This window comes from Thermobia domestica, chromosome 17 (assembly GCF_964235325.1).
Source record: "Thermobia domestica chromosome 17, izTheDome1.hap1.1, whole genome shotgun sequence".
Lineage (NCBI taxonomy): Eukaryota > Metazoa > Arthropoda > Insecta > Zygentoma > Lepismatidae > Thermobia > Thermobia domestica.
This window is the reverse complement of record NC_137470.1, coordinates 174,251,043-174,274,900: the sequence shown is the minus strand read 5'-3', so window position 1 is coordinate 174,274,900 and position 23,858 is coordinate 174,251,043.

The following is a 23,858-nucleotide window of genomic DNA, read 5'->3' as shown; positions in this document are numbered from 1 at the left end:
TTTGACACTAATATCATATGTTTATATATATATATATTCCTCTTCCCCTACCTTCCCAGGTGTGCTGGCGGGACTTAATCCAACAGTACTCTTTTTCAGGCAGCAAGTAATATGTGTACCAAGTTTAGTTAAAATTGCTTCAGGCATTCCAGATTTATGGTGGAATATACATACATACATACATTTTTAAATATATAAATATTATAACATTTGGAGTGTTAATGCTGAATATCTTCTGTTTCAGGGCGTGCGTTGACTGGTGACTTGAAGATTTGTCGCATAGACAAAACCATGGGTTCGTGTCTCGGAGGAGAAGAAGTTTTTATTCTAGTTGAGCGACTCACGAGAAGTAAATATTCTTTAGTGTTATATATCCTAACTATATATAAAACTACATGAGCTGACATAAATTATTGAACACTTCCTGTAGGGCTACAATAAATAAAGTTAGCATGATTGTAGCCTTCAAGGGCTAACCGACAGGAAAATTACCAAAAGTGAACATTTTTAATTTTTAGGGGTCTAAAGGGGGGATGAAGAAATTCCCTTGCTATTTAAATGGGTGTTTTCTTGGGATACAAAATCTTATCTTGTAGATAGTTGAAATAGGAAAAGAAACGATAGAATTGTATGTTCAAGGGGCGCGAGGCCGTAGGCCGATCAAAGAAACTGTGTAGGGGCGGAGCCCCCGGATGGGCAGATTCAGAAATTATGAAGAACAAGTTCACGAAATTCACTGTCGATGCAAAGGTAAGAAATGCGAGGCCATAGGCCGAGCAGAGTAGGGGGCGTGGGGTCGGAGCCCCCAGGTAATCAAAGACTAGTCTAAATTACATATAAAACTATAATAAACTGACAAAAATTAAAGGGTACTTCTGGTTGACGTGGAAAGTTGAAATTTGGCATGGTTGTAGCTTTCCGGGACTAATCGTCACAAAAATTGCCAAAAGTGAATATTTTTAATTTTTAGGTGGTGGTTTAATTTTTAGGTGGTTTAACATAGAATTTCGCTATGTTATTTAAATAGGCCTTTTTAGACCTATATTATCATATTTTAGGTACTTAGATTTGGAATACAAGCTTGAAATTCGGTATGCTTGTACGTTTTTGTTAGTATTACCTAATGAAATCAGTAATAATAAAAATTTTCTATTTTAGATTGGTTTTATGGGGAACTGAAAAATCTATCCCATGCTATTTATTTGAGACACCTTTTATAGCCCCAAATTATTGGGTACTTTCTGTAGGACTACAATGATTAAATTTGACATAGTTGTAGATTTTCGAGCCTAACCGACAGAAAAATTGTCAAAAGTGATTTTTTAAAATCTTTAGGGGTCTAAAGGGGAGATGAAGGAATTCCCCATGTTATTTAAATAGGTCTTGTTTGAACCTATAATCTCATATTTTATATACTTGGAATTGGAATACAAACTTTAAGTTCGGTATGCTTGTACGTGTTTGTTAGCACTACCTAAGTAAATCAGCAAAAATAAAAACTTCCAATTCAGAGTGATTTTATGAGGAACTGAAAAGTCTTTCCCATGTTATTTATAAAGGACACCTTTTACATCCAAAAATGTTTAGGCACTTCCGGCAGTATTAGAATGATGAAATTTGGCATGATTTTTGCCTTGAGGGACTAACTGACAGCAAAATTTCTAAAAGTGATTATTTTTAATTTTTAAGGGGTTTAAATTGGAATGAAGTAATTCCCATGTTATTTAAATGGACGTTTTCTTGGGATACAAAATCTTATCTTTTAGATAGTTGAAATAGGAAAATAAAATTCAAATTCGGTAGAATTATAGGTTTAAGAGATTCGAGACCGTAGGCCGAGCAAAGGCTGTGGTGCAGGAACGAAGCCTCCAGCTGTTCAAATTCAGGAAATACTAAGAGCAAATGCACGAAATTCACTTTTGATGGAAAGGCTGATACATAAAAGATACGAATCCGTAGGCTAAGTAGGGGGGCGCGGTGGCTCAGTGGTAGACCGTTCACCTCCAGTGCTTGGGGTCCCTGGTTCGATCCCATCTCGCGGCGTGTGGATTTTGTTTTGGACAAACACCGTGTTCATGGGTTTTCTCGGGGTTCTCCCGTTTCCTCCTACTTTCTTCATTCCACCATTTCATTCATTTTTCATAATCACCGTCTCCTTTAGCCTAACCGGCATAACCGTGGGACGTAGAACTTAAAGATTTTATTTTATTTTTCATTTTCCGTAGGCCAGGAAAGGCGGGATCTCGGGGCGGAGCCCCCAATTAGCCAAAGTCTGGTATTTATATATATAAACCACTTGACAACTGCATACTAGATTATCTTCTAGTATCGAGCAACATATAGCCAACATTTGTATTCGCAGTACTGTATGTACACTAGGGTGTCCCTTATTTTGGGTAATTTCGTGTTGCGATACGCACACCTCCCATATGTATTTTATGTGATCATAAATACGCATTAGTGAAAGAATAGCTTTCTACGAGAACGTTAACCCGTGCTGACTTGACGACAAAGTCATGAAATGGCATTTCCACATTATAATATAATTTAGAATTTCCAACCGTGAAAACGGAGAAACTAAAAGAGACAGAGAAACGAAACTTTGCAACTAGAGAAAGGGCGACATCTGCTCGTTTATTGACAAATAGCACCGGATGAACAGTGCTGTCAACCCAAGACAAAGTTTTGTTTTTGTAAATGGAATGACCTAAATTGAATACCATTATAGGAAGCAGCGATGAAAATAAAGACAAGGGAAATTGTAAAAGCAGATCAGTGTTGCAAACTTTTCGAGAAATAACGTGTAATATGTGTTGGCGCACACAGGGAGCGAGGTACTAACGTTTTGTACACCTTAAATCAGATATTGACAAGAATTGTTTGCGTTGACTCTAAGTCTAGAAAAATCCGCTGAACAGTGTTGCCATCAACAGAAGAGAAAAATTGCGTTTGGAAGAGATACAATAACTTGGAAGAGCTCACTATTGTTGTATGCTTTAAAACCTATAATGCAAGGCAGAACAGCATGAGAAGTAGCCGTGGTTATGTAAGATTGATAACTCATTTTGTTAAAGCAGAGAACTAAAGTTTGTAAACGATGGCAAAGCTGCACATCAGCGGCTTTTTTACTCTTGATTTTATCATGGTTATCAGCGTCCTCAAAAGCCAACGAGTAAATAAACCCATGCAATTGAACTCTGTTTTCATATTTTAACCAGGCTATTTGGATTCCAACCCACTGTGTAGCGTTGCCACCTTTCACAGACCTAACTTGTCAGGTTTTACAAGAAAAATGAAATGAAATCTTTGAGTTTTACGTACCACGCATATGCCGGTTAGGCTAAAGGAGACGGTGATGATGAGTAATGATGTTATTCAATTTAGGTCATTCCATTTACTAAACATAACTTTCTCTTCGGTTGGGAACACTGTTCATCCGATGCTGTTTGTTAATACACGATCAGATGTCGCCCTTTCTCTAGTTGCTTCGTGCAGAGTTAGGTTTCTCTGTCTCCTTTAGTTTCTCCGTTATTACGGTTGGAAATTCTAAATTAAATTATAATGTGGAAACGCCATTCCATGACTTTGTCGTCAAATTGGCATAGGTTAACGTTCTCGTAGAGAGCTGTTATTTCACTAATGCGTATTTATGGTCACATAGAATACATTTGGGGGGTGCGTATCGCAACAGGAAATTACCCAAAGTAAGGGACACCGTAATGTACACACAGTGTGTCTACTAAATTTTAAGATTGGCATTATCAGAAAATAATGCAGAAGAGAATTACCTTCATTGGCTACTACACTGAAAAAAAAATGATTTGGTCAGGAATACCAAATTTGTTGGTCAGGGCATTTGGATATTTTATTTGTTTTGTTCAACCAAAATTTGGTCATTTATACCAAACGTGTTTGGTCATTAACACTATATTTTTTGGTCAGAACATTTGGTTGATTAATTTTGTTTTGACAACCAGATCTCAAGTTATTTGATTTTCCTGACCAAAATATTTAGTTACAAGGTCACGTGTATCTATACGAGAAACAAGTGGCAGCTAGACTAGCGGGTAGTGCGTAAATGTGACATTGTTTTCTATGCGTAGAAGAATCCGCAGGAACAAAATAACTATGATACGTGAGAAAAGTGACTATCTGTTTGGCTGCCGAGAATGTAATGAACGTATTAAGAAGATGGGAATTATTGCAGCTAATCGACCCGTTTCCAGATAATTTTACTTTTTCGTATATATTACTTTATTGTTACTTAGTGTGTATTGTTTATTTTAGCGGCCTTAAATTTTCACAAGAGAAACGAGTAAAAATAATTTTTCGTATTATGTGATATGTATTTTTATCCAACCTGCACGTAATATTTCCATATGCGCTAACTTTATATTTGCATATTTAAGAATTTCTTGTTTTGGTACACTTTCTTAGAAAAGGTTCCCATTACTTTCACGATAAACCATCGTATTATCTTCAGTTTAGTACCTGTAACCAAAGTGTTTGATAATTGGTACCAAACATTTTGGTAAACCAAGTTTGGTATAGGACATTTGGTTGAATTCACTAAATGCCCGTTTAGTATTTACAATAAAATTATTTAGTTCCAAGAACCAAACCTGGATCATTTTAACCAAATATTTTAGTATTCCCAACCAAATCCTACTTATTTGGTCATTATTTGGTCAAAATTACTAACTGCATATTTGGCATTGGTAACCAAATATGAGGTTGTTGCAACCAAACAAATCGTAACCAAACGATTTCGTGCTGGTGACCAAACGTTTGGTTGGCGCTATATTGACCAAACTATTTGGTCACCAGAACCAGTTTTTTGTTCAATCCGACGAAACCTTTTTTTTAGTGTAATCTTAACGTATGATCCTCTTTCTTCTATACAGGCAATTGCATGGCTGTATAGTTTCTGGATTCCTTTTTGGAAGTTATCTTGTCCAAACAGCGTTGAATTCCTTCGTCACAGCCCTTAGTATGTCCGAAATTGAGTCGAAATGTTTGCCTTTCAACGTGGAACAGTGATTTATCACCAGTTATGATTTAAAAAAAAAAACATTTTGGGTCATTTTCGGCCAGTTGGACGGCTTCTGGTATTACGATATCCGGTCTTTGTTTTGCTCTGCTGTCTGACTGTGGGACAAATATCTGGAACAAATCTTCCTCTTCTGTAGATCTTGTTCCGCAATCTTCCGAACAGTATCCTTGCTAATATGCAAGTCTTCCGCCACCAACGATTTTCATCCAGCTTTTCCCGCACTTTTTCAACATTTTTGTCAGGTCAAACGGTTACCGGACCCCAAGTCTAAGTACAGGATAGCCTCCCGACCTTCACGAAAACGACAATGCCTTACAAAATTGTTCGCTCGAGAAACATCATCATTGTTGTAAGCTGTTTTAATCATGTCGTCGTTCTCCGTGGCTGTTTTGCCAAGTTTAACGCAAAACATGATGGCTACGCTATTAGTGAGAGAACGGTGACTAACGTCGAAGACCGGCATTGTAGTACAAGTCAGAAAGTTTTCGAAGATGCAGAATTAGAGACAATGCTGAGTGAAAACTCGCGTCAAACTCAAGAAGAATTGGCAAGATCATTGGGAGTGGCACAGCTAGCCATTTCAAAACGGCTCAAAGTCATGGGTATGATTCAGAAAGGAGGAACTTGGGTCCCGTATGAGTTGAAACCAAGAGACGTTGAACGGCGTTTGTGTGTTTGTGAACAGTTGCTTCAGAGGCAAAAACGGAAGGAATTTCTGCATCGCTTTTTGACCGGGGACGAAAAATGGGTTTATTACGGTAACCCTAAATGCAAAAAATCATGGGGATATCCCGACCATGCTTCCACGTCGACGGCCAAACCGAATATTCATGGGTCAATGATCATGCTCTGCATTTGTCTGGACCAGCTCGGCGTCGTGTACTATGAGCTATTAAAACCAAGTGAAACAATCAAATGTGATCGTTAGCGAACGCAATTAATGCGTTCGAGCAGAGCATTAAAGGACAAACGGTCGCAATACAGCCAGAGACACGACAAAGTGATTATGCAGCACGACAATGCACGACCCCACGTTGCAAAAGTGATGAAACCGTACTTGGAAACATTAAGATGGGAAGTCTTACCCCACCCGCCGTACGCTCCAGACATCACTCTCTCTGATTATCTCCTGTTTTGATCATTGGCGCATGACCTGGCTGACCAACACTTCCGATCTTATGAAGAAGTCAAAAAGTGGATCGATTCGTGGATCGCCTCCCAAGATGAAAAACATTTTTTCGACGCGGCATACGTATGCTGCTCGAAAGATGAGAGGAAGTAGTGGTCAGCAATGGACAATACTTTGAATAATGCCTGGGTAAGCAATTTGTTTCATTAAAGCGTCATATTTTGGGGGAAAACGGCGGAAACAAAGTTGCACAACTTGTAACTGCCTCTTCTTATTCAAAATTTAAGGTTTAACTTCTTTAGAAGTGCTCATATTCGAGTAGCATGTTTTCAGACAAGACATAATATCAAACAATATAACGAGTTAGAGAGAGGGGGGGAAATGAGTGGTTTGGCTATAACTATTAATACGTTACAGGCTTGCCAACTATATGATAATACCCTTGCAGTAATACGTGAACATACAATGTTTTTAGAACGCACAGTTTTGTGCAGTTTTTAAATGAACAAATAACTTGTAAATGTGAATTAAATACTTATAAAACAATTACACTGGGGTTTTTAACAGTTAACCCCCACTAAAAAATAAAATCAATAACGATTTGAGGATTGGCAAGTAGTAACCTTCCATCCATTCTTTAAACGGAATTACGTTTATGACGGGGTGGAAATATTGTTGTTGTTTAGGGTAGTGTTTATAAGTTTTTTTTTAAATGTGAATACAGTGATACCGATTTGGAGTTTGATTGGTATTATTAGTAGTATTGTACTCGTTTCTACAATCATCAGGTGCATAACGAATATACGATAATTTCGAAGACAGAAATTGATAATTTTGTTCACTGAGGTTGGCAACTCTACATCGTTGTAAAATCGCAAAATATTGACATTGTTTGATCTTTCTGTATAAAAGTAAGGAAGAGGAACGAGAATAAATGTTTTGAGAATTTTACAATATCAACTGTTCCATTGTTCTACGAGGGGCAGTCAACAAGTTCTCGGAATGATGTAATTTCGGTACTAATGATCCCATCATAATGACTCCTGTACAGTACAGTCCTTAGATTACCTAATTATGAATTTGACAAGTGTAAAAAGGTCATAGCGGGCAGTGCACGAGTAGTGTAGCTGAACAGAGGAGTGTCTGGTGATCAGTTAGAGCAATGTCACAGTTTGAGCAACGAGCACAAACGTCAAATTCATGTGCAAAATGGGAAAATGTGTTTTGATAGCCTTAAAAGCAGCTTACGGTAATAGTGATTTAAGGAAAAAGCGCACCATTACCCGTTTCGCAAACATTGAAGAGCTCAAAACCAATGTGAAGGCTGAACTTCGGAAGATACCAATAGTTGTTACTTTTGTCGGTGTTTCCAGCAATGGCAGGAGCAACGGGGTATGTGTGTGTGTTCCGAAGGTGTTTACTTTGAAGGCGATTACGTAAATGAGAGCTTACATTGTGACAATAAAGAGCTGCAACAACATTCCGGAAACAACAACATTACAGTATGGATCAGAAACCTGGGTATTACGAAAGATGATGAAAAACGACTTGAGTCTTTCGAAATGTGAGTGTGAAAAAAATGGAGAATATTAGCTGGATTGAGTGTATAACGAATGAGGTGGTGTTAAAAATGTTGATAGAGAAAAGAACAATTTTAGATATTATTAAGAAGAGGGAAAGAAACTGGTCGGGACATTGGCTACGAATGAACTGTATCATGAGGGACGTTCTAGAATGTATAGTGGCAGAAAAGAGAGGGAGGGGGTGAAGGAGACTGCAATAACGCTCTACGACTGAGCCACAGCGACCCCCTGATTAACAAACAAACCTGTAAGTTGTCTGGTACAGGAAACCTTATGTATGATACAGAACCGCGCTTAATTTCGCCCCTACGGCTTATCTGAACAAAAATCAGCTTTTTTCTCTCAGTAGAAGTAAGAAACTTATAGGTGTACGGAAGCAGGAAGTTGAGCTCTTCGTTAGAATTTGCTTCTGTAAAATTACAAGTTAGAGAGTAATCCATTAATTTCAGTGTTTATTCTAATATTAACTTCAAATTTAATTCATTGCTCTACTTTTTCCCTAAAAAAAAATCTGAAAAGAAAATTTTTGAAATATGGTAACAGTAGGAATAATTGTACTTATATGTGACTACTTATGCATACTATAATGAAAACGTAAAAATCGAAATATATTTACTAACATATTTTACAAGGCAATACAAATAAATATATGTAATAGTCTAATTCTTATTTATTGTAGAGAATACTCTTGTAAAGTTTTTCGAAGTTGATGAGGACGACAATGAACTGTGGTATGCTTACGGGAAGTTTTCGGAATCCGATATTCATCATCAGTACGCCATTGTTTTTCGGTAAGTTAGTGGATTACTTTTATTTTTTCTTCATTTCTTTTTTGAACATATTTTATGTGAAGTGTACTGCAAGAACTGTTGTGCTTTAACAATGTTAGTGTCTATACAATGAAGGTTTAGTTATAGATTATAAAAAATAGAGGAGACAATCTATTTCCTCTGATACCAAACTCTATAGACATGTTTATTTAATGAAACTCAAAGTGATACAGAGCGAATTGATTGGATATCTAACCCTGTTCAATGGTTTAGCTATGCTAACAACTATGTCAGTATTCCATTACCTAACTGACCTCTCATTATCATTATTAAGGACATTGACAATTAGTGTAGATATTGGATTTTGTTTCACACATTAGTTGTTTACATGAAGGATAAAGTGTTCTACTACTACATATTTCATATGACGTTTCATGCTGCGGTCGGTCGGCCTACTTTTTAGGGAGTGGCTCCTTTTAGCTGCCCTCGTCCCCAGCGTCCACCTTCAAGGTGAATTCCTCATTTTTAGTTCTTAATTAGCGATGTGACCAATATGCTCAAAGCAATGAAAGTGGCATACCCCCAATGTAGACCGTAGTACTGAGTGTGCCTACCAGTTAAAGTACTTGTTTTGGCAATCTTGCCAGCAAGACATGATTCCCGAGCGTTATAAGGCGAACTCATATCCCGTTGGTGTAAGCACCAGCTACCAAATCCCAAGGTTTGAGCACAACCCGGCAGACTGTAACCAAGCCTGGAAATCCCAGGCGAATCTGAGGGTGTTAAGTTTCATCCTTGTCTACCTCTATCGTTCAATGGCTACCGCCTTCCACGTAGAGGTACAGCGAACACTTCAAGATACTCCCGTATCTTATCCCAGATGCAATGGTTTGTGTTAGGTCAAAATTTGGTTTTGATACCAGCTCTTTTCCCTGAAGAGATTCCTTCCTTTCCCTGGGATCAGAAACCAAGGACCTGAGATTGGTAATTTTCCCCAGTCACCATATAGATCCTTTGTCATACTCCCTGAGAAAATCGTCCAAGCGATTTGGAACTTCCTCTAATTACGGCAGTACACCATACATTACCAGAGGCAATAACTAATGTAGGTCTAACTAATGTCTAACTTTAAAAACACTGTCATTTGGGAGAGAACTTCTCTCTCAGGCTTCTTCCAATACGAGGATTTCGTCTCTTTTACGTGTTGAAATACCACGTATACGTCGAAATATCTACCGCATCAGGATCTTGCCGCCTACACTCGGACAATTCGTCCATGACAACCAGATGCCGCGGTCGGGTTGCCGGTGCCGGATCGCCGAATTTCCGCGCTATTTTCGACCGCGACGAATAGTTGCCTTGCCGAGCAGTCGGCAAACAGCCGGAAATGAGCATTAAATGCGCCGGCGCCGCCGTCGAAAAGATACCGGCAGAAGGTCGGAAAGAGACCTTTCTGACTGTTTTACCGACTCTGACGGACAGCAACAGTCGACAAAGAGTCGGCACAGGGCAATCCCTCTTTCCGACCGTGACTTCCTGATGGGGCTAGTAGTCCTCCCGGACCCAACGATACCTGTAGGTTACTATTTGGGAGAAGGACTGTTATTACTACTCACTCTCGGTAGGGCAATCCACAATGAACTACCTCTTATTTCAGCGTATTGGAGTATCACGTACACCTTGTCTCAAAAAGGTTGAGCGCATTCTTTATTGCTGTTTCGAGGCAAAAATTTTCTAAGTCCAACTTCGGGTATCTTCGGGAAAAAGTAAACCAGGTTCGAACCTCGAAGCCAACCTTTGCAATCGGGAAAAATCTTGCAGATGTGTTTTTCTTCTTTTAAATATAATAAGACTTGTTACCAATTATATGTAAAAAGCAACATTGATTGAAATACTTAATCATACAATATTTCGAAACTTTGTATTATGTCAGCACATGCTTGTTTGTCATTTTGCTCTCCATACTTAATGGAACATTTAGATACGTAAACGAATCTTTCCATATGTAAAAGAATGGTGAAAGTTAAGATATAGAACATTATTCTCTCCTGAGTACTAAAAAAAGTTAAAATAGAACAAAAACAGCTTTTGCAGTGAATATGAATTTAATTATTATCTTAAATACCACTATATACCGCTAGAACTATTTTTCGAAAAGCGCTTGTGTTAGCTCAGTGGTACGTCGTTGGATTTCAAATCGTAAGGTTGAGGGTTCGGTTTCCATGTGGGGCAATGCTTTTTTATGAAATTCTATTTTCCGCAATGCATGAAAAATTATATAAAATAATTACATTAAAATACGTCAGTTGTATATATATAACATATAATCATTGCAGAACATAGTGATTATTATGTTTAAAATATAACAGGTGTTCACAGTACGTTGGTATTCTATGATATATGTGAATGTTAAATACAAATTAAGAAAATAATAACATCGCAATAAATAAATTATGTAGTGTATTTATTTGCAGGTATTTGTCATATAGAGGTTACTTCTCAACATTCGTATTACAGCATGTCATTGATATTCTTGAAAAATTATCCGAGGCATAAAAAGAGGGTATAAACAGAGAATCCAAAGTCGGAACGCTCGCAAGAAATTCATGAACCCCAAAGGTCACGTGAGCAGACTGGAATTGTCCTTATGAAGCATGCCACAGCAGAAGGTCTTTACATAGATTTTCAATTCAATACCTGAGATATGCTTTTGCAATGTGGAAGTGGTGATGCCTTTGGTCGCTCTCTCTCACTTTCTCGCTCGCTCACTCTGTATTTATATATATGAAAGTGGATGTATGTGTGTGTTTCGACATAATTCTGATATGTCTAGAGCAATTTTAACCATATTTCTTACAATCTGCAAAACAATACTGTCGGGATACATATTAAAAATGCTAGAAAAGGATCGATATTAGTATCGAATCCATAGTTTCGTGGTTGCTTAGGTAAACAGTTCTACTTTCAATTCAAGTCCAATTAAGCTCCCATTAGCATCCAGGGTGGTTACATAGCGACAAAAAAATATCGAAATCAACCGATATTAGAGTCGAAGGGTAAGTTTTCAGTGCCGCATTTCCCATTAGTCCAACTAGGCCAGTGCCTAGAGGGCAACATATTTGAAGAGCGCAAAGTTTAAAATTTTAATTTTTTTCGTATGAAAAAGTTTTAAAAATCGAGAGCAAATATACTATTTCATGAGCAATCCTCTTTTACTATTCTAATATATTTAATGATAGCGTAAGAAATCTGAAAAAAAATTCAGAACATATTTCCCATTTATTTTTTGTTACGTAGTTGTAACTGTAGCATCTAGTGAGTGGTATTTAACTGCAATAAATTCACTAATTAAGCATATTCGAATTAAGTTTTATTTGTGAGTTAGGGATCAAGGGGCGGAGAAATATGTAGTTATTGGGGGCGCCGAGAGCAAAAGGGCGTAGGCACGCCGAGCTTCTAAATGCAGCACTGTTCGCTAAATTAATTGGTAGAAATTTTAATGCGATTTAAGACCAAATTTAGTCCTAGCGGTGGCGGTATCCGTTTGCTGTCCTAGGAGGAATGAAAGAGGCTGACATCAAAATTATAAAAAAAGACCTACATTAGTGTCGAATCTATAATTTTGGGGGTCTCTTAGATAAAGAGTGGCACTTCAGATGCCATGTAAGTTAAGCCCTCATTAACACAATGAAGGAGTTTGTGAAATTTGCGACATGTAGAAATAATTGAAAATGACCAATGTTAGTATACAGTACAACCCATATCTTTCGTGGCCGCCAAGTTCATTGGGAGCAGTTCTGATGACCTTTAAGTTTAAGTTCAACTTCCAGTAGGAGTGAGATCCCCCAGCACATCTAATTAGGAGAGTTGAGTTGATTTTAGTTTAGTGTCCCGTTCAGCAGCGAGGCTATATGAGACGTGGACCTACTGATTACCGTGGAATCTGAACCACATGAGCTCCCGCCGGGAATCGAACCCGAGTCTCGTCTTTTAAATGAAACAAGACATGTTAAAATCAAAGATGGAGTGGGTCAGTGGGTCGGTTGGTAAGTGGGTGAAATGGGTCAAGATTTGTGAGTGGGTCAGTGGATCGTGGGTCAAAAGGACGTGACCTACTGCGAAACACCACTCACCGTGACTCACACTAGCGCACCGGGTGGCCACCCTTTTAGTCCAAAAATATTTCGTCCAAAGAACATTTCGTCCAGAGACATTTAATCCAAAGACATTTGGTCCAAAAGACAATTCGTCCAAATGACATTTCGTCCAAAAGACAATTGGTCTAAAGGACATTTCGTCCAAAGGATAATTGGTTCAAATTGCATTTCGTCCAAAATACAATTGGTCCAAAGGACATTTCGTCCAAAAGACAATTGGTCCAAAGGACATTTCGTCCAGGGATGTTTAGTTCAAAGCATATTTCGTCCAAAGAACATTTGGTCCGGTAACGCTTTGGGGTCAAGGGTTTTTTTTCTATTAGAAGAGTAAAAGTGATTCATATAACATTATGACTCAGTAGCTTCTTATTTCTAAAGGAAATTTGAAATAGAGATTTATTCCGCAATTTTCATTTCGATAGAACAAATAATGCTGAGATATTCAGAAAAACGTAAACGCCTGAAAACAATATGGCCGAACAACAGGAGTGAGGGAAAGGTTGCAGTGTGAAGTATGTTGCTGTAATAACTGCTAACATGACATCTAAAATTTTCATGTTGTGAATGAAATAGTTCTAAAATAAGTATCGGTAACTAAAATTAATGGAGTTTAAATTTGAGTAAGCTAAATATTAGTTATTCAAACCCTTGTGTTAGAAAAGTGAAAAATTACGTGTCAAGTATCTTTGAAGAAATACTGAGAATAGAAAAATACACGTGTGAAATATATTCTTACACGAAAGACCTTACTTTACATAGGGTCTCTAAAATGTCTACCCACAATTTCATTTGCTTTGGTCCACTACTGCCTGCGCTATTACGGTAATATTTACTTTTTTCTCGGAGGAGGCCTAGGCCCCAACAGTGTTTTCCGCACAAATTAAAACACGTTTCGTTTATTGTTTTGCGAATTGTCCCTATACGAGGTTTCGTTGCAATTCTCCATACTCTTTAAGAACCTCTGACGTATAAATATTTGCACTTTTGACATTTCGTAATCAACAGTTTAAAAGGTCCGTGATATACGCAACCGCTTTTTTTTTAAAGGAAAATACGAAACCCAATTACCTTAATTTACGTCGACAATATCTGTTCACAGTTTCATTCAACTCTGTACACTTCTTCTTGCCTTTTAGGCCTCAAATTTCAAAATTTTGGGTGGGGGATTTTGTCCTTAAAACCGTTTTTCCTCAGAAAATAAACTCGCATTCGTTTATTTTTTGCGTAATGTCGTTCCAATGTGTCGTTCCAATTCTTCATGTCCTTTAAGCACTTATGACATACTGTTATTCGCACTTTTGATATTTCACGATCAAAGTTTTGTAGGGGTCTATGTCCCACCCAAACCTTTTTCTTTTTTCAGGAAAATATGAAACCAGTATTCCCTTATTTTATGTCTACAATATCTCTGCACAATTTCATTCACTTTGATTCATTTCTTGTGACCTTTCGGACCTCAAGTTTCAAACTTTTGGATGGGGGCTTTTGCCCCCTAAAACCGTTCTTCCACAGAAAATAAAAAACGTATTTATTTATTTTTTGCGTATTGTCCCTACTCAAAGTTTGGTTGCAATTCTTCATGTTCTTTACACACATCTGACATACAATTATAAGTACTTTTGATATTTCGTGATCAAAGGTTTGGAGGGGGTCTGTGCCCCACGTAACCATTTTTTCCAGGAAAATACGAAACACGTATTCCCTCATTTTATGTCTGCAATATCTGTGCACAATTTCGTTCACTTCGGTGAACTTCTTCTTGCCTTTCGGGCGTCAACTTTCAAAATTTTGAGTAGGGGTTTTTGCCCCCCCTAAAACCATTTTTCCGCAGAAAAACACGTATTCGTTTATTTTATGTGTAGTATCTACCTGCCTATTTTTTTTCAAAATTGGAGTGTTACACTTGGGAGGTATTACTTGTGAGTCATAATGTTATATGTATCACTTTTACTCTTCTAAGAGAAGCAAACCCTTGACCCCCAAGCGTTACCGGATTAAATGTTCTTTGGACGAAATGTGCTTTGAACTAAACATCCCTGGACGAAATGTCCCTTGGATCAATTGTCTTTTGGACGAAATGTCCTTTGGACCAAATATCTTTTGGACGAAATGTCCTTTGGACCAAATATCTTTTGGACCAATTGTGTTTTGGACGAAATGTCCTTTGGACCAAATGTCTTTTGGACCAAATGTCCTTTGGATCAATTGCCTTTTGGACGAAATGTCCTTTGGACCAATTGTTTTTGGACAAAATGTTCTTTGGACAAATTGACCTTTGGACCAAATGTCCCTGGACCAAATGTGTTTGGACTAAATGTCTCTGGACGAAAATCCTTTGGACGAAATATCTTTGGACGAAATGACCCCCAACTACCCACCGCCCCATTCTGTTCAGCGCATTGTAGACAGCATCTTCTGAACACTGGTGAGCTTGTCTACATTTTACTTTCAAGATCTCCATTTTTCTTCTTTTTTCATTTGTTTCTAATGAAAAAAGCTGAGGCATTTTTGGATTTTGATATTTGCAATTGTAAGAGTGGCAATAGCAATAGGAGTTCAATTTTGAGATACAGCTTGTGAGCTTTTAGAGGAGCTAACTGCTGGAAAAAAAATTGAATCACCTGTAATATATAAATTATTATACCTAGTATAAAAAACTGAAAGTAACTATGTCTGCGTGATTATCACAGTCAAATTGCAAAGTCAAATGAAACGACATTTGGTATATAATCAGGCCCCAATCCCAACTGGGAAGTTATCATACGCGTATCACTTTCATTATAACACATATACTTAGTAGGGAGTAGGTATCCGAATTTTTGCGAGAAACTGAGTATCTTACAAGCCGTTCAACTTAAAGAGCTGAAATTCAGTATATAACTCTTTAATAAAAATAAACAGAACGTGTCCTGGCATTTTTAAAAATGTGTTTTATGAGCGAAGGGGGGATTTTCTATATATTGGAAATTGGTAGTGGGTTGATTTGTTGTAAAAATTATCGAAAACGATTGATATTAGTTGAGGAACTAATTGAGGAATGAAAACTACAGTCCTTTGCATTTTATGCCCACTGCTTTCTAATATAATAATTGCTGAAGCTGGTGTTTAATATATGGATCGTTCAGAGCATAAGGCAATCAAACCATAAAGTTGTGAGAAAAATTGACATAACATTTGTATTCCAAGCCTAATTTCATGGGCATTTTAAATTAGTACGGAAAACTAGTTTTTGTTTAATTATATGGAAAACTAGTTTTGTTTCTTTTTTTCTTACGTTGGTCTATTTTATCTTGATTTGATACTTTCAAATTTCATCCTGTTTTCTACTGAAATGTATATGTAAGCCAAGAAAGAAATAATTATATATGATAAATTTAAATTCATCTTAATTTGAAAGATGAGAAACACTTTACCATTGTATATCGTAAAGGTCAGATCCACCGGTATTGTAACAGAGCGGTGCTTGAGCGATTGACGGTAGGAATTCAAACTCCGATAAGTGAAAATTTCACAGTCTTGTTTTATTTCAAGTGTAACCTCTTTAGTCAATGGGGAGAAGGACGTGGATCATGGGTCAGAGTTGATTACGTTGGTGGGTCGGAGTTGGTCACAATGGTTCAGAGTGGTTCATAGTTGGTGGTGGGTCCATTCTGTATTCTACCATTAATTTCATAATTCGAAATCACCCTGTCCTTTAGCTTAAAGACACAATCGTGGAACGTAGAATTTAATATTAGTGATGTAATAAGCCCATAATGGGTCGCTTCTTGTTTTACCTTGGTGCATTATACTTTTGCAATGGTAAGACAAGTTTTTACCTCTTCTGGGTAGTTTCACAGTTTCACATTTGTAGAGGTGGTTACAGAGTTTTCAGTGAAGGATTTATTACCATCTTGAACGCTCGCTATTTTGCACAAGTTAGCATAAAGACTCGAGACTCCTACCATTTAAAAAAAAAATTTAGTAACACTCTTAAATGACATACTACTTGATTCCCTTGCCATTTTCAAATTTTGAGTTGCACCCCTCCTGAGACCCTCCGGGGAACCTTGGGGCAAATCTTTCTCCTCGACACGGGGTCGAACCTTTCAAATTATAAAATACATGTTTTCCGGTGTTGACATCTGTTTCATCGTTTCAGACTTTTATTAGTGTCAACGGGCTTCATGGATACCATGCTTCTTTATTCTCTTAGTTTTCAGATACAAGCCCCCATGCCGTAAGCGTCAGTGGACCACCGATGCGCAACTGGCGGCCTTTCGCCAAAAGTTGGATCCCGCAGCTACGATCCGTGGTAGCTCCACTTCGGTTTTAAAAATTATACCACCAGCGGCAGAGACTCGACGAAACGCCAACGAACCACAAAATTCCTCCCCAAAATATGTTAAATCGCCGATATGCTTGATTTGTTTATATTCAGGTGAGTGCAAAAAACACTAGGGGAAAAAGCAAGTATCCCAAGGTGGGCGCGAACCTTCAACATTAAGTTTACTTGCCGCATATTCTTCTGACTTCGCCACGGAAACGATGAAGAAAATCTCGCTTGTAGAAGAATAAATTGTTGAGGTCTTAATTTAGCCAATCAAACAAATCCCTCTATCTTGAGTTCTGTGAGATGGTACTGTGAACCGTTTCGAGATTTATTGCTTTCTGGTGGGGTACTATCTATGTGCAAAATTTGAGAAAATCGCCGACGCGCACCTTCGGAAACTCTCCTCTTGAGTGCAATGTTGACCAGAGATGGTGTGGGTCAATGAAGCCTTGATCCACAACATACTGACCCAGCACACATCGTGACCCACAATGACTCAACACCCAACGTGAACCATTCACCCACCATGACCCGCTCTGAACAAACCACCAACTATAAAAAACTCTGAACCATAGTGACGAACTCCGACCCACTAAAATGCATCGTCATTAAATTATATCCATTATCCACACCATCCTCTTTACTGACTTAAGAGGTTATATTTGTACTAAACCAATTTTTTTCCAGTAGTTAGCTCCTCTAAAAACTCATAGCTTGCATCTCAAAAGCCAAGTAGTAGATCCTATTGCCATTGTTACAACTGGAAATATCAAAATCCGAAAGAGCCTGAACTTCTTTCTTCATTATAACCAAATGAAAAAAGAAGAAAAATAAAGATCTTGAAAGTAAAACGTAGACAAACTTCCCAGTGTTCAGAAAATGCTATCTAGAAGGCACTGAGCAGAATGGGTTGGTGGGTCAATGGGTTAGTGTGAGTCACAGTGATGGTGTTTCGCAGTGGGTCACACCTTGTTGATCTACGATCCACTGACCCACTCACAAATCTTGACCCATTTGACCCACCGAGCAACTCAATCTCTGATTTTACATTTAGTATATCATTTAAAAGACGAAACATACATCTACACATTTTTTCTCGATTGCGAATAGCCTTGATAAAAATATACGAGTTGAGATGGTAATTTCTTCTTAAGGTGAGAAATTGATATGATTAAAGAGCCCATCTTGAAGTGGTTACAAACTACATTCCAAAGTTATTAGAAACGCTTTCGCGACCCCAGAAAACTATTACTTCGACAAATATTTAAGTAAGTTTTTACATTTTATTAATCATATCTCCAAGCCCCTCATCCTGTGAAGATGGGGATGACTTTGGATATAACGCCATTGAGTGCCTCACTACTCATCTCAACGACCCAGAAAACAATGGATAACACTCTACAATCAGTCATTTTACACTATTTTTACATGTCACTCCTCCCAACTTCCATCCCTTGAGGTATCTGAATTCCACAATATTTTTTTTCTAAGATTGAAAGTAATATGTCTCCCATGTTAGGTAAAAGTTGCTCCAGACATTCCGGAGTTTCGCTGGAATATACACGTATACATACATCAAAACATTTGGAGCTGTGTGAGCAATGCTTTCGATGTTGCTCCTGTAAATTCAAAATTCAGGTGGCATAGTCGCTCATACCAAAACGTGGCATTCAATAACATTGTGTTTGTAATAGTGTCACGAACTCAAACTATGGATTTGACACTAGAGACATTTTATTTTTTATCCTTTATCGTCCGCCATAATAATGGGTGTTGAATCGATTGAATTGATTTTGAGTTTAACGTCCCGTCAGGAGTGAGGCTATATGAGACGTAGACCTACTAACTAACGTAGAAACCGAACTACATGAGCCCTCGCTGGGGGCCGAATCTGGGTCTCCCACACCGAAAGCGTGTGCGCTATACGCTTAACCACAAAGGAGCTTTACGATGAGAGTTAAATTTGGACTGTAAGTTGCTTTCGGAGTTGTAATTATTAATTTCTGCAACAACGAGAACTATGGATTCGACACTAATATCCATCGCTTTTACTTTATATATATATATATATATATATATATATATATATATATATATATATATATATATATATATATATATATATATATATATATATATATATATATAAGAGGCGGAGAGAAAGAGACCACATCCATATACAAAAGCCTTGCAGATTATTGAACTGAAATCCTTTGGAAAGAAATCCTATTCTGCCTTCTTTCTCGAGTATAAATAAGTCTCTTAGACTTGACTTCATGTTCGTAAATTTCCTGTTTACATGGTTTGGGGATCGGAAGTTTTGTGTCTGTAACGAAGATTGGAGTTTGTATAATAATTTCTGTTTATACCCGAATAGTCTCTTTACCTTTCAGAAAGCGTAAATCACTTGCTGTAAAGAGAAAATTCAGAAGTAACTTCCGATGACAAATAGCTGCAAATAAATACACTACATAATTTATTCATTGCGATGATATTATTTTCTTAATTTGTATTTAACATTCACATATATCATAGAATACCAACGTACTGTGAACACCTGTTATATTTTAAACATAATAATCACTATGTTCTGCAATGATTATATGTTATATATATACAACTGACGTATTTTAATGTAATTATTTTATATAATTTTTCATGCATTGCAGAAAATTAAATTTCATAAAAAGAAGCATTGGCCCACATGGGAATCGAACCCTCAGCCTTATGATTTATAATTTAACGGCGTACCACTGAGCTAACACAAGCGCTTTTCGAAAAATAGTTCTAGCGGTATATAGCTGTATTTAAGATAATAATTACATTCATATCCACTGCAAAAGCTGTTTTTGTTCTACTTTGACTTTTATTTTAGTACTCAGGAGAGAATAATGTTCTATATCTTAATTTTCACCATTCTTTTACATATGGAAAGATTCGTTTACGTATCTAAATGTTCCATTAAGTATGGAGAGCAAAATGACAAACAAGCATGTGCTGACATAATACAAAGTTTCGAAATATTGTATGATTAAGTATTTCAATCAATGTTGCTTTTTACATATAATTGGTAACAAGTCTTATTATATTTAAAAGAAGAAAAACACATCTGCAAGATTTTTCCCGATTGCAAAGGTTGGCTTCGAGGTTCGAACCTGGTTTACTTTTTCCCGAAGATACCCGAAGTTGGACTTAGAAAATTTTTGCCTCGAAACAGCAATAAAGAATGCGCTCAACCTTTTTGAGACAAGGTGTACATTGCCGGACCGAATGGCACTTGTTAGTCGCCCACTTGGGAGTCCAGTTTCTCTTCGTCTTCTGGCAGAGTTGGGAATTGAAGAAACCTTGAGGAAGTCTTCTCACTTCGCTCATGTAGAGTATTAATACTCTTGGTCGATGTTCGCGCATATGTAACAGTTTGTTAGTTGTGGTATGGTAAGACTGATTATGGGTGCACTAGTCACCTATATCACTCCATCGAAGCTTGTAAGGATTGTTATTCGCTATTTCCATTAGCTATAGTTATTTTACCTCTTACCGCAGATGCTGTCAATTTCTTTCACCGGCAAATTGTCTGAAACACGGAACACTACCTGCTAAACCAACAGCTACGCAAGAGTATGTGAATAGCGTGGTGATTAGCGTCACGTTTCGGTCCAGCCGCTTATTTTCACTTCAAGTTTCATTTAATACGTATGCATAAAGAATATGACTGAGAAAAATAACATGTTTTCTACATTTATCACACAAGCTTTATAGATTTTCCAATTTAGAAGTGAAACAATTGATTCAAGACAATTATACGTAAGACTACTTTATTGAAAAATTGCCTTTATGCTAAGTGAGTTCATTCCTTTTGTATTAATCTTAGTAAATCAGAAAATTCATTCCAAAAGGATTTCAAATGTAAATCCAATATATTTTCCAAACTAGTCTTACCCATGATTACTCTTTGCACTGAACACACGAGTACTCGTTATTGGAAAAGGCCACTACAAACTCCCCATAATTCTTTTACACACTGTAAGATCGGTCAAACGATTTCTCCTTCATTTTTAGCCAATGATTCTAACCTTCAATACCCCACCGGAACTTGATTGGAGGACTTTTTATATGTAAAAAGAATCGGTTCTAAAGATTCATTCCCATTTTCTACTCAGAACCCCCCATAGTTGTATAGAAAATTGATATCGACTAATCAATGTAGCTGTTCGTACTAAAGAAAGAGATACTTTAATTATTGAGTCAAGGCTTTTGAAAATTATTGTATGTTGAATTTAACATCCAAATTATATATAAAACTACATTAACTGACATAAATTATTGAACACTTCCTGTAGGACTACAATGATTAAATCTGCCATGATTGTAGCTTTCCGCAACTAACCCACAGCAAAATTGCCAAAAGTGAACATTTTTAATTTTTAGAGGGTATAAAGAGGTGATGAAGAATTTCCCTATGCTATTTAAATGGGCCTTTTTAAACTTATAATCTCATGTTTTTGGTACTTAGAATTGGAATAAAAATTTGAAATTAGACGTGCCTGTATTTTTTCGTTATCGTTACCAAAGTGAATTATCAGAAATAAAAATTTCCAACCGTAGAGTGGTTTTATGGGGAACTGAAAATCTTCCCCATGTTATTTATATGAGACGTCTTCTGCACCCCAAAAAGTTTAGGCACTTCCGGTAGGATTAGAATGATGAAATTTGGTATGATTGTAGCCTTTCAAGACTAACCGACAGAAAAATTGCCAAAAGTGGATATTTTTCATTTTTTGGGTATCTAAAGGGGGATGAAGAAATTCCCGTGCTATTTAAATGGGCGTTTTCTTGGGATACAAAATCTTATCTTTCAGATAGTTGAAATAGGAAAACTAACGATAGAATTGTGAGTTCAAGAGGTGTGAGGCCGTAGGCCGAGCAAAGACTGTGTATGGGGGCGAAGACCCCGGATGAGCATATTCAGGAAATATAAATAGCAAGTTCACGAAGTCCACTGTTGATGCAAAGGCAGATATATAAGAAATGCAAGGCCGTTGCCGAGTAGACTCGGGGGTCTGGGAGCGCAGTCCCCAGCTAGCCAAAGGCTAGTTAGAGTATATAGCCAAAAGTACTTATTCTTGATTTTAAAAGAATGGTAAAGAGATAGAAACGCCGTTCTTAGGAAGTTTCCAAGAGACAATATCAAGACACTTTTAATGGTACTAGAGCGCATTTCCATAAAGTTCCGGAACGTTGCTTAAATCGGGATCGAATTTGCTGAACTTGTTTGAAAGTAGACGTATCTTATCTACACAAAGAAGAGTTTTAGGAATGATCCAAAAATGGATCATAAGATTGCGATTTTGAACAAGAGTTATCGGAACGTTCCAAAAAATGCATCAAAAGATTGTGAGTTTGGCCAATAAATTGTCTTACCTGGCTTTTGTGTCAATGTTAGAACTGGTTTTGGAGTAAATTCCATCCCAATTTAAGCAATGTTTCGGAACTTTCCGGAAACCTACTCTAGTACCATTAAATGTGCCTTGATATTGTCTCTTGGAAACTTCCTAAGAACTGCGTTTCTATCTCTTTACTATTCTCTTAAAATCGAAAAAAATATTACTTCTGGTCATATACTCTTATGTCAAATTCAACATGCAATAATTTTTGAAGCGTTGGCTTAGCTTTTTCTTCAGTACGAAAACTACGTTGATTAGTCGATGTCAATTCTCTGTACATCTTTGGGGGATTTTTAGCGGAAAATGGAAATGGTTCTATGTAAAATAACAAAATGAAGAAAGGCTAATGGCTTGTATGCTGTTCAGAAGATCGGTATAAATACATCAGTATGGCTTTTGGAGTGACTACGATATATACTTACATACAGTATATAGATAGATAGATATAGCTATATATATATATATAAGCTTATGGAATGTCTAGTCATATGCAAATTCCTTTGTGAAAGTAACAAGTAAGAGAGAGCGAGCAACATTAATTACTGGCTGAGTTTGTGAATCTTTTCATATATCATTCATGTGTGTACGAGGACTGACTGAAAAATTTTTAGAGCCTTGAGGAAACTATAAGAAGTTCAGATTTGTTAAATCTTTTTTTTATTTTTCAACATAATCCTCTTAGACTGCAACACACTTGCTCCAACGGTGCTGCAGTGCCCTTATCCCACTAGAAAAAGTACCTAGATTATGATCACAGAAACTCCTCCACGGCTGTAATTACGTTAATATCGCTTGCAAAACGTCGTTCTACTAGAGCTTTTTTTAGATCAGGGAACAAGTGGAAGTCTGAGCGGGGCATACCTGGAGAACGGGGTGGGTGAGGAACCAGTTCAAAGCCGCATTCGTGAATAGTAGCATTGCAACTACTGATGTGTGGCTGGGAGCATTGTCATGATGGTAGAGAACGCCTCTGGACATCATGTGTGGCTTTGTTTTTAAATACATGTGCACTCGAAGTTTTTTCAAAAGGTCACTATAGTATTGTTCTGTGATTATATGACTCATTTGCAGGTAATCAATGAATGTCACACCTTGGGAATCCCAGAAAGCAGAGGATATCACTTTCCCAGCGGAGGAGATCACCTTTGCCTTCTTTGGGGTAGGAGTGGAGGGGTGCTTCCATTGTTTGGATTGTTGTTTTCTTTCTGGCTGGTGATGGTGTACCCAACACTCGTACATAGTGATGAATCACCAGAGAAAATCGTCCACATCAAGTTCTAATAATTTCAAATTGTCCACGCATAGGAGGTATCGAGTGCGTTTTTGTTCGGGAGTCAGAAGACGTGGGGCCCATCTAGCAGAAACTTTTGATAAACCAAGCTCACTCTTCAGAATATGATCTGCTCGCTC